Source organism: Diceros bicornis, assembly GCF_020826845.1.
Source record: "Diceros bicornis minor isolate mBicDic1 chromosome 30 unlocalized genomic scaffold, mDicBic1.mat.cur SUPER_30_unloc_2, whole genome shotgun sequence".
NCBI lineage: Eukaryota > Metazoa > Chordata > Mammalia > Perissodactyla > Rhinocerotidae > Diceros > Diceros bicornis.
The window spans coordinates 2,535,585-2,546,546 of NW_026690900.1; the positions used below are offsets into that span (position 1 = coordinate 2,535,585).

General features: G+C 43.6%; 1 long non-coding RNA gene across 1 annotated transcript; it reads right to left on the reverse strand.

The window, feature by feature from the left end:
* Positions 1 to 528: 528 nt before the first annotated feature.
* On the reverse strand, positions 529 to 3,990 carry LOC131402128 (uncharacterized). Its single transcript, XR_009218299.1, has 3 exons — positions 3,914 to 3,990; positions 3,080 to 3,171; positions 529 to 605 (listed from the first exon to the last, which is right to left on the reverse strand). It is a non-coding gene; the product is annotated as an uncharacterized LOC131402128 (long non-coding RNA).
* Positions 3,991 to 10,962: the final 6,972 nt, after the last annotated feature.

The following is a 10,962-nucleotide window of genomic DNA, read 5'->3' on the forward strand; positions in this document are numbered from 1 at the left end:
AATAGGTGGTGATCAAGTATGCAGGGACGTGTTGGCCGGCTCGGGAGCTGTGGATAAGTCTGTCATCAGGGAGGGACAGAGTGGGAGGAGCACCCAGGCTCACACGGGCTCCAGCACTGGCTGTCTCAGGACCACCATTCACAGTTGAAGCATAAATGAGAGTGAGGGGATGGCTGACTCTGTGAACAGAAGGATGAGCAAGCCTGTGGATGAGAGGAGCCCAAGAGAGAGAGATAGGTGAACAAGAGTGACTGAACTCGGAGGAGAGACAGATAGGCAGAAAAATGGGCAGATGGATGGGATACCTGGAAAAGGAGGACCAAGGGCGGGACTTTAGGAGAATTAAAGTGAAAACCACGTGGGGTCAGAATGTGGTGGAGAACATGCCTATGTCTAAGGCTTTCTCACACTGGGCTGGGACTCTCCACCAGAACCCAGGAGGGAGAGAAGGGATGAATTAGGGCACTTCCAGGTCCTTCCCTCACCAAGGACAGCAGGTGAAGGAGAAAAAGTGCTCCCAAACCCCAAATGCAGACGGGACACAGGAGATCAGGGCCAGGAATACTCACTGTTGGTAGTCGGGGCCACGGCTCCATAGGTGTAACCTGTGGAGAGAAGGCGAGAGGAGCTGAGCAAGAGTTGGGGTGAACATATAACATTAGGGGAGAGGAAGGATGTAGGGACCTTTGTGGGAACAGCAGAGGGGATAAGTGGAGGGGTGTTCAGGGGGAAGGCAATGAGATGGAAAGTGGCTGGACCCAGTGATCACACAGTGATGAGAAGACTGAACCCAGACCAGGAGGATAGAGTGATGGATCATAGCTCACTTTAGAGCAACGGAGGGAACACAGAACTCAGACTGGGAGAGACTGCGTGGCTGTAGCACAGCCCCTCACCACTGACATAGAGGCTGTCACAGTCCAGGGTGAAGGAGCCCAGGTGGGTGACGCGCTGAGTCTCATGTCTCAGCTCCCAGTAGAGTCACTCTCTGTCCAGCCCGGGAACTGCCGGGGTCAGAGTGGAAGGTGCAGATGATGTCCACTCCAGTGGCTGCCCCACCCTTCTCAAGCCTGGGGGAGGAAGATCATGGGGATGTGGAATACTGAGCAGGGGTCGTTCTGGGTGTGGAAAGCGAGAGAGGGGAAGGGAGGAAGGTGATGGAGATGCTGAAGGGGCTGCTCTGATGCCTGCAGGGGCTCTCCTAGGTGTCTCCCGTCTGAGACAACCCCCTCACAAGTAAGGCCTGACTTCTTTTAGGATGTGGAGGGGGGCATGTGAGTGGCAAAGAGGGGTGAACTCACAGACCTGGGTGAGGGGGCGCCTGCAGGTCTACACGGACAGCAGCGAATACAGTCAGTGCCCTGTGCCATCTGATACATGCAGGCAAGAAAGTACCTTTATGTTCTCTCGGTTCTACACTCCATGGTCTTTTCTTTCTACTTCTTTCCTACTCCACAGCCATCACTCAGGCCTAGGGAACAATCATCTTATTCCTAATCTTATTCCCAGCACCTCCCATCTTGCCTATTAAGTCTTCCTTCTTAACCATGAAGTCCATTTTAACCCACATGCTTAGACCAAACGCTAATCTTATCATCCTTCTACTCGCATCTCTCCAGAGTCTTCCCACTGGTCTTAGAACAGAGTTCAAAGTCACCTCTCATCTGGTCCTGCCTGTCCCCCCTCGCTGGTGAGGCTCACACCCCTGCCCCTGTGTTGACTCGGCCCAGCCATTCTTCTTCTCAATTCATGGACACACCAGGCTCTCTGCTTCAGGGGTGTCCTCATGCAGGTCCCTCTGCCTGAAACGCTCTCTTGAACACACTCCCATACCCTCACTCCAGTCTAACCCTCCGACCAGCTAAATCCAGTCCCAACTCCAGCTCTCAAGCTAAATATCAGTCCTTCTCAAGAGGGCTGCTCTGCACCCTCAGGTGGATTCCCCTTGTGCCAAACTCCCACATCACTCTCATCATTAATTTTTCAAAATCCAAATTCCCAAATACAATGTAAATTCCATGGAGGTGGGATAAGGTTTCTGTGGTTCTCCAAATCCACATGCATGTGGCCCAGGGCCTGGCTCATGAGATGAGGAACCATCCCGGTTTGTCTAGGACTGCCCTGGTTTGAACACTAAACGTCCTGTGTCCTGGAAAACCCCACTGTCCTGAAGAAACGAGGATGGTTGGTCCCCATTAATTATACACTCAGAGAATATCTATTGCATGACAAGCACATATTCCCCTCAAGAACATCACAGGAAAGCTGGAATGAAAAAGGCACACACATATACACACACAATTAGTAGAGGCCAACAACTAAATACAAAATTACTTAACAAGATTCTCTGCAACGTGAATCACCAGACCGTTATTTCAGAAAAGTTTCAGAAACAAGGTTAATACCCTTTAGAAGGCAAGGTGGAGAGGACAGTCTTTTTGGAGACTAGCACCCTTCCCTTCAATCTACAGTGTTGCTTAGTACTCCTCCAAATGATGTGAAATGTCATAAAGAAAAAAATGCTCAAAATAAATCTGGTTACTGGCAAATTCAATTTTAAATTTGTTATTAATACAAAGAAGTTCAAATCATCTTTTTCCCTGAATGTTCCTTTATTTCAAATTTATGTGGAGGATTTATAGGACTTTAGAAATCAAATTGAATGGGTCTAAGGAATGTTGCTGAGTATCCCTGCTAATATTTCATGGGATGTCTTCTAATACTACATACACACGCAAAACATTTCTGTATTTATATTTTATATAAATCCTGACTTTTGAGTATTATGCAATGCAAGTAAATCTATATTTTCTACTATAATACACATTTGCAGTTATTTATGTTTGTTTCATGTGTTTTTATTTGCATATAACTGTACTTATTGATATATTTACCACACAGAACCACACACAGCTTACCATCTTTCCATCCATCAAACATCAATAATTTTTCTCAAGATACTTTCACTCTCAGTGACTCCAGGTGGTGACAACCCGAGCACAGGAAAGCCCACTGGCAGGTCTTCTGCACAGCGGAGGCTGCCAGGAACCTGTTGGTACTAGGTCCACAGGGTACTCACCTGGTCACACAGAAATCCATGGATCAGCAAGGACAGGTGGACCCTGAGCCTGGTTTCACCTCAAACTTGAGCTCCACGGATGCTTTTCGTGTCTGAGGGGGGAAAAAAAAGCGCAAACAAGCTTTTGAGGCCTTTTATAGGGTGTTGGATGGAAAGGCCAACCCCATTCACTTTTGTTTTTTTGTATTTACTGATTTAACTGTAACTATTGGCTGTGGCTGGATTTTCCCGATTCCTCTCCAGCCACCTGCTGCTCCCCGAGATGGGAGAAAGCAGCTTCGTGCCTTGTGCACTTGAGTCGCTCAACTCACTTGGCTGGACAGAGACTTTTTGGTGACTCTGGACCCTTTAAAAAAGCTTGTCATTTAGGGACCCTGTAAGTGACTCGCTGACTTGTCAACAATTTCCACATTTCATTCAGGGCTCGGGAGATTTCCAGACCCTGGAGCAGAATTCCAACCTCGGCACAACTGACATTTGGGGCCGGATAATTCTCTGTCGTGCCGTCCTGAGCCCTGGAGGATGCTGAGCAGCATTCCTGCCTCTCCCTCTAGATGCCAGGAGCGCCCCCATTCGTAACAACCCAAACATCGCCTCCAGAAGCGGCTAAAGCCCCCTGGGGACAAAATCACACGGAGGACGGTGACGGGGACGTTGAGGAGGGGACGGCGGCGCCCGGAGCCAGGAGGAACAGCAGCCTCGGGGGCCCTGAGCGAACAGCCCAGGGGAAACGGGGCTCCGGGGTGACGGAGGGACGCCGGGCCCTGACGGGGCTGCCCGCGGCTCAGGCCCCTCCCTGGACCGCAACTGGAGCCGGGACCGCCCGCCGCTCACCGAGCCCCGCCGCTGAGGGCGAACGTCCACGGGAATGCGGTCCGCGCCGAGAAGACGGAACACACCGCGCAGAACGCCGGCTCTATCCAGGCGCCCCCCGCGCTTCCGGTTCCCGTCTCGGGCGGCCGTTCGGGGAGGACGAACGTTTGGGGACTGTGGGTTGAGGGGGCGGGCGGGGAGAGGCCGTGCACCCCAGCCTCGGTGTAGGTGTCTCGTTTCTAGAGTGAGTGAGAAGCTGGAAAGCGGGCTGGGTCAGCATCAGGGACAGGGATAAAATCTAGGGGCGTGGCTGTGGGCGGGTACAAGGCTGTGAGTGACAGCAGGCCGGGAAGGCAGTTCTATGGGCGGGAATAAGGGTGCAAGCAGGGCAATGAGTCCCGGCCAGGCTGTGGGCGGAGGCAGGCAAGAACATTGTGGGCTGAGACCAGTTCCAGGGGCGGGAAGAGGCGGGGGTGTGGCTGGAATAATTCAGGCGGACTTCACAGGGAGAGGAAATCAGCTCCAGGGCCGTGGCTGGAGGCGAGGCTTTCCGTGGACCAATAGACTGTACAGGTAGCTGGATGCTGAACAGCTGTTCTTCATTCCTTTCCCCACCTTTACACAGCCTCATAGAATGATGTGTCCATATTTAGAATTCTAAATTTTTTGTGCGTTTGCTGTTCTTAATTTCGTTAAAAAATTGGATCATATATTCACATTTCTCTACAACTTGCTGTTCCAAGCCAGTAGATAAGGATATAACGCTATTTTAATTTTAAAAATCTGGGGGGAGGGAGGCCTACGTCATAGGTGCACGTATTGGAAAACTTCAAATATTCTCACTCTACCACTGTCTCCCGGTACTTTTGCACAGAGATAAACATCCTTTCCTCCTCATCTTTCCAGACATACTGTGTATATGTGGGACTGTGTATATGTTCAAGCCCAAGAGGGATGTCCCCAAGCAAAACCTGAAGCCCAAGAATTGTCTCATGCATCAGAAGTTAATGAGAAGAGATTTAATTTTCTGGTGGAAGGAGATGAACCAGTGATGAATCCATAGGAAGACAAAAAAGAAACAAGAGAATTTTACCATTTAAAAAGTCAAAGGAAAAAGTGAGAAAGAAAATGTATTCATACTATCTGACGTAGCACATCTCTGGATAAGATTCATATGCTATAAAATGGTAAGCACTGATGTCATAAAACAGTAGACATTGAATTCTGATTTATCCTAATTCATTAAATAGTTATATTGGGCAAGGGGAATTATGTTTTTAACATAGGTAATAACTCTTCATGCTGATTTTTTTAAGAGAAGAAATAAACTATAAATAGTCACAAGCTGAACAATGAAAAAGCTGTATGAGTAGCTAATTTAGAAATATAGATTTTAAACCAGAAAATTAAAGAAGTTGTTTTTGGAACCAGAGTCAAGAGTGGGGAAGGTAGCTTTTCATTATAAGCCTTGGAGTATTATTTGAGAGATGTGCGTATACATACACACACACGCACACACACGGAAGCCTGAATTTGTATTCCAAAGGGATCATCTAACTCTACAAAGAATTTGTAAAAAGGATTCACTTTACAAGAGTAGAACGTATTTTGAAAACTACAGACTTCAAGCATTAAAAAAGCTGTCATCATCCCGGTGGAAAAATGAATGGGGCATCACTTTCCAACCCACATGTTGATAAGCCTTTTACATACATTACTCTTGAGTATTCTCACAGCAACCCATAAGGAAGATGGTATTATCTATCTCCATTTTGCAGATGAGGAAATTGGTGACAGCATATTGCTAAAATTTTCATATAAGTTCTCAATAGATATTGTTTTATGTTAAAATTGTTTATTGAATTTTCTTTTCATTAATAAAATGATATGTGTCACTCTTAGAAATAAGCAAAGGCTGTGTAAAAACAATTTAGCAAAACTACAGTTTTCTTTTTTTTTTTAAAGATTTTATTTATTCATTTTTTCGCCCCAAAGCCCCACTAGATAGTTGCATGTCATAGGTTCACATCCTTCTAGTTGCTGTACGTGGGACTCGGCCTCGGGTTGGACGGAGAAGTGGTGCCTCGGGGCACGCCCGGGATCCGAACCCGGGCCGCCAGCATCAGAGCGCACGCACTTAACCGCCAAGCCACGGAGCCGGCCCTACAGTTTTCTTTTGATATAATTAAATATAACAATCACTTCATTATTTTTCTGCTGTCTGCCTCACATCTACGAAGATGTTTCCTATACCAAAGGGTTACTAGAAAACTTGACTAAAAATCAAGAATCAGGGAATGCCCATATTATGCAAGGTTCCTGAATACATGCAAAAAAAGACATTAGAACAATTTTTTGTACAAAAATCTTAGATCATTCATGAACTGATAACAACACAAATCATGATTAGGCAAGGTATTTCTGTAGAATGACAAATATTTAAACTTCAGACATTTAGAAAGGTAATTCATTACAGTAACTAATGTGTATAAGAATTTTTTCAAACTCACTAAGTGCCAGGAAATCATTTGACAAAATGCACTGCAATATTATTCACAATAACCAAGAGATGGAAACTACCTAATTGTACACCCGTGGGTGAAAGGATGAAGAAAATCTGGGGCATCTATACAATGGAATATTATTCAGCCTTAAAAAGGAAGGAAATCCTGTATTCAGAATTGCTTGCCTGGATAATTTCAGTAGCCATGTGTTTTCTTCCTTAATCCCCTCTGATCCATTCGCCAACCAGGAACCAGGGTGATCCTTTTACAATGTAAGCGCCACAACCTCTAATGGACCCCTAAAAGAGATTTTGGAGATGGACTGGCTGGGTACCAGCTGTGTGAGTTGGTCAATTATATAACCTCTAATGTTCCTCATCCATACAATACAGGTTAATAGTATTGTCTCCATGGCATTGTTGTGAGGATTCGATGAGTGAATACATGTCAGATGCCTAGAAAGTGCCTGGCACATGATAAGGCATCATGAAAAATTTAACTGTAATTATAACCAAATTAAATATTGTGATGGCCTATTAATTAAGTTGAACCATATGAAATTTCTAATATTCAACCATTTTGACCCATTATTATTGTTGAATAAATGATAAAAGTCTAGGCAGGTTTGTTAGAGTGAAAAAGAATTTGAAAATGAAAATATTATTAGAAAAAATGAGCTGAAATAGATTGCTTTGCAATTTACAAAGCAGTTTCTCATACTTTGTTTCATTTAATCTCTATAGAATGCTTTTCAGGGTATTATTACCACTGTCTCTGAAAGAGTAACTGACTTTCCCTAAATCACACCACATTAAATAACACAATTAGAGTGGAAACATCATTTCAAGTATAAATCACATATGATATTTTTTTCCCCTTCATAATATCATCGGTTGTCTCAAGAAAGTGATGAAATAATGCTGATTCATAGGAACTTAGTCTTAAAGAGACATACTCTCAGATGATAAACACTATGTCTTTGAAACAGGGGTGTTGTAAGGAGAAACTTGGGACCCATGCTTTCTGGGTTTTCAAGTCCATGATTAGACTTCTGGTAAACAGCCAAAGAAGGGAAAGGGTGAATAATAGTCCAGAATGAAAAAGGTTTGACGTATATGTAACTTTATTGATAACCTCAAGATTCTCTTTTAGTTTATGGTCTGTGTCACCCTATTAGAATATAAATGCTCTTAGGGTAGATCACTGCTATCGTGCAGCAAGTGGTAGGCACTGAGTAAATATTTATTAAAGGAATGAAAGTGGCCTTGAATACATCTGCTCTTTACTCATCAGAGAACAGCCCCATAGCAGGCAAATGGCATCATTAACAAAATTTTAAAAATCATATCCTTATTAGCACGTAACCATGGATACAAGGCTCCCATTTATTTCATACTTTCTAAATACAGAAGAATTCTGGTGTATTAGGGAGTGTTTCCACAGCCTTTCTGTAAAATAAAGCAAGACTTTTTGGCCCATTGATTGCTGTTTCCAGCAGGGCCCATCTCTATACTTACCTCTAAACAATGAACTATAGATTTGTTATCCCAATGAACAACGATATGGTATGGAACCTGTTTTGTCAGTGTCATGCGAAAGTAGACATTTGATATGTCTTTAAGGGGTGATATGGATAATAATGTTGATGCAGAAGAAGACAACTAAAAATTGTCTCTGGTCTTTGTCAAGTGCATCTGGGTGAAGGGTATCTTGTTGTCACTGGATTTCAGAACTCAAAAAGACTCGTCCAACTCTTCATGTTACAGGTGAAGAAACTGAGGTCTAAAGAGGTTGAGAGATTTGACCAAGACTAACCCCTGGGACTAGAGAAAGTTCCTCTGATTCTCAGCTCGCCACATTGTCATAAGATCTCCAGCTCCAAACAGCCACGTGAAGCAAGTCTGTTGATTTCCAGGCAGATATGATTTCCCTTCACGTTTTTACTTTTTCTCCCTTAGATGCCTGCTCTGCCCTGACAAGGAATTTATCTGATGTTTACGCTAAACTTAAGAAGAAGAAATGCTCCTGGCAAACACTTGTGATTTAGTGTGGCAATGGAGAGCACAGTCATGAAAAAATGAGAATCAAAAGAATAAGAGTTAAATAATATTAGAGAAGAAGAGAAAATCTATTATTTTAGTGGGACATAACTTATAAAATTTAGCACTGGTAAATAAGTGCAGTAATGTATAAGGAAGCTAGATTCCTATATGAAACATCAAAAATACTGTTACATGAGCAAGAATTAGTTTAAACATGTAAATAATTATACCATTCATAAGAGCAATGAATTATTTAAGATGAGTAGTTAAGGGCCGGCCCCGTGGCTTAGCGGTGAGGTGCGCGCGCTCCGCTGCTGGCGGCCCGGGTTCGGATCCCGGGCGTGCACCGACGCGCTTCTCTGGCCACGCTGAGGCCGCGTCCCACATAAAGCAACTAGAAGGATGTGCAGCTGTGACATGCAACTATCTACTGGGACTTTGGGGGAAAAAATAAATAAATAAAAAAAAAAAGATGAGTAGTTAAAATAATTGGAACTACACATTAGTTATATGAAGAAGATTATAGAGAGATACAAAGCGTGTAAAAGCTCTGATTAAATGGAGAGATATACTATACTTGTGACCGATAACAGTGTTTCAAAGATATCAATTTTCCAAACATTATTCAGATTCCATGTGCTTCAAATCAACTTTTAAAATGATGTAGTGTTTGTTTTATAGACTAAAAGATATCCATTTGTAAAATAAAACACTGGACCATCAACTAACATTATTCACAAGTAAATCATTCCAAATGGATTATAAGGGCTAAAATTAAAAGTAAAAATCCTCCACGTATAACAGTGGTGGATGACAATATAGAGGAATATCCATAATCTTAAAATTAGTGAAGATATTCTTAATATATATGCTTAAAGATGTCTGGTTGAAAAGAGGAAGGAGAAAAAGTAAAATGGAAGGTGATATGGTCTCTGATTTTCTTTCAGTGACTTAATCTAGAGAAAAATATTCCAGTCTACGATATTGGATAAAGAAATAGAAATCTGTGATAATTACACAAATAATGAGAAGACATATATAAATGGTAGCATAATGTATCAGTTAGCTTCTGCTGTATAACAAACCAACCTAAAATTTGGTGGCTACAAATAAGAATAGTTTATTTTTTCTCAAGATTCTCTGGGCTAACTGGGCAGTTATTTTGATCTGGACCTATTGGTGGCTCAGCTGGGATTGGCTGGTCTAGGATGGCCTTACTCACGTATCTGATTGTTGACTTGAAGTCACCTGGAGTAATAGAGATGTGCAGTCTATCTAGACTCATTCACATATTGATGGCCTCAGGCTTCCCAAGGGCAGACAGAGAAGGACAAGTACCAACAAAGAGCAAGTGTTTTTCATGCCTTTGTTTATGTCATTTGTTAATGTCCCATTGGCCAAAGCAAGTTACAAGGCCAAGTCTACCCAGAGTCAACGTGGGATGCTACGACCAAACAGACAGTAGGAGAAGACTAATGTGTCGCCATTTTCGCAATCTTTCACACATAATTTTAGAGGAGAATTAGTATGAATGTTTTTATATTTGTTCATTTGAATGCCCGAGGAAAATTGTACAAAGCCAAAACAAACGTAAAGCAAAAAATTAAGTGGAGATGTAAGGTAAGTTTAGTTGGTACTTAAAGTGGATCTGCAAAAATGTGGTAGTTTATTTTTCAAGTGTAGGCAAGTTCTTGTGACCTATGAAAATAACTTACATTTCAATTATTTTCTCGCTGAATGTGTTTTATTCGTTAACACATTTGATGTGTTTCTCTCTGGCCTTAGGAAAATAACGTAGCACTTGGGAGCGAAGATGCAGCCAAATAGCCCGACACTGGAGGCGAAGATGGAGCAGACATCCACGGCCACCATGACCTTGCCCTTGATGCTGTGGTAGACGGGGAGGAAGGTGACCAAGACACTACAGAACACCAGCATGCTGAACGTCAGGATCTTGGCTTCATTAAAGGTGTCAGGCAAATTCCGGGCTAGGAAAGCCACAGTGAAGCTGCCCAGGGCCAAGGAGCCCAGGTAGCCCAGGACACAGTAGAAAGCAGTGACCGAGCCCTTGTTGCACATGATGAAGAATTGGCTGTGTTCAGAGTGTGCATCTGTGTCAATGAAGGGAGGATAGGTTCCCAGCCAGATTCCACAGAGACTCAGCTGGATAAAGGAGCAGATGGGAATGATGAAGTTAGGTTCCTCTGACACCAACCACTGCCTCATCCTTCTCCCTGGTGCAGTGACCTTGAAGGCCACAGCCACAGTCATAGTTTTGGCCAACACAGTGGAAACAGCCACAGTAAATACAACTCCAAATGTGATTTGTTGAAGAATGCAGGTGGCTGTCTTGGGACGACCAATGAAGAGTAAGGAGCAGAGGAAGCAGAGGGTGAGGGAGATGAGCAGGATCTAGCTGAGAGTCCGATTATTGGCCTTGACTATGGGAGTGTCTTGTTGCTTCACAAAAACCCCCAGCACCACAGCTGTGAGGACAGAAAAGCACAGAGCTGTGCAGGCCAGG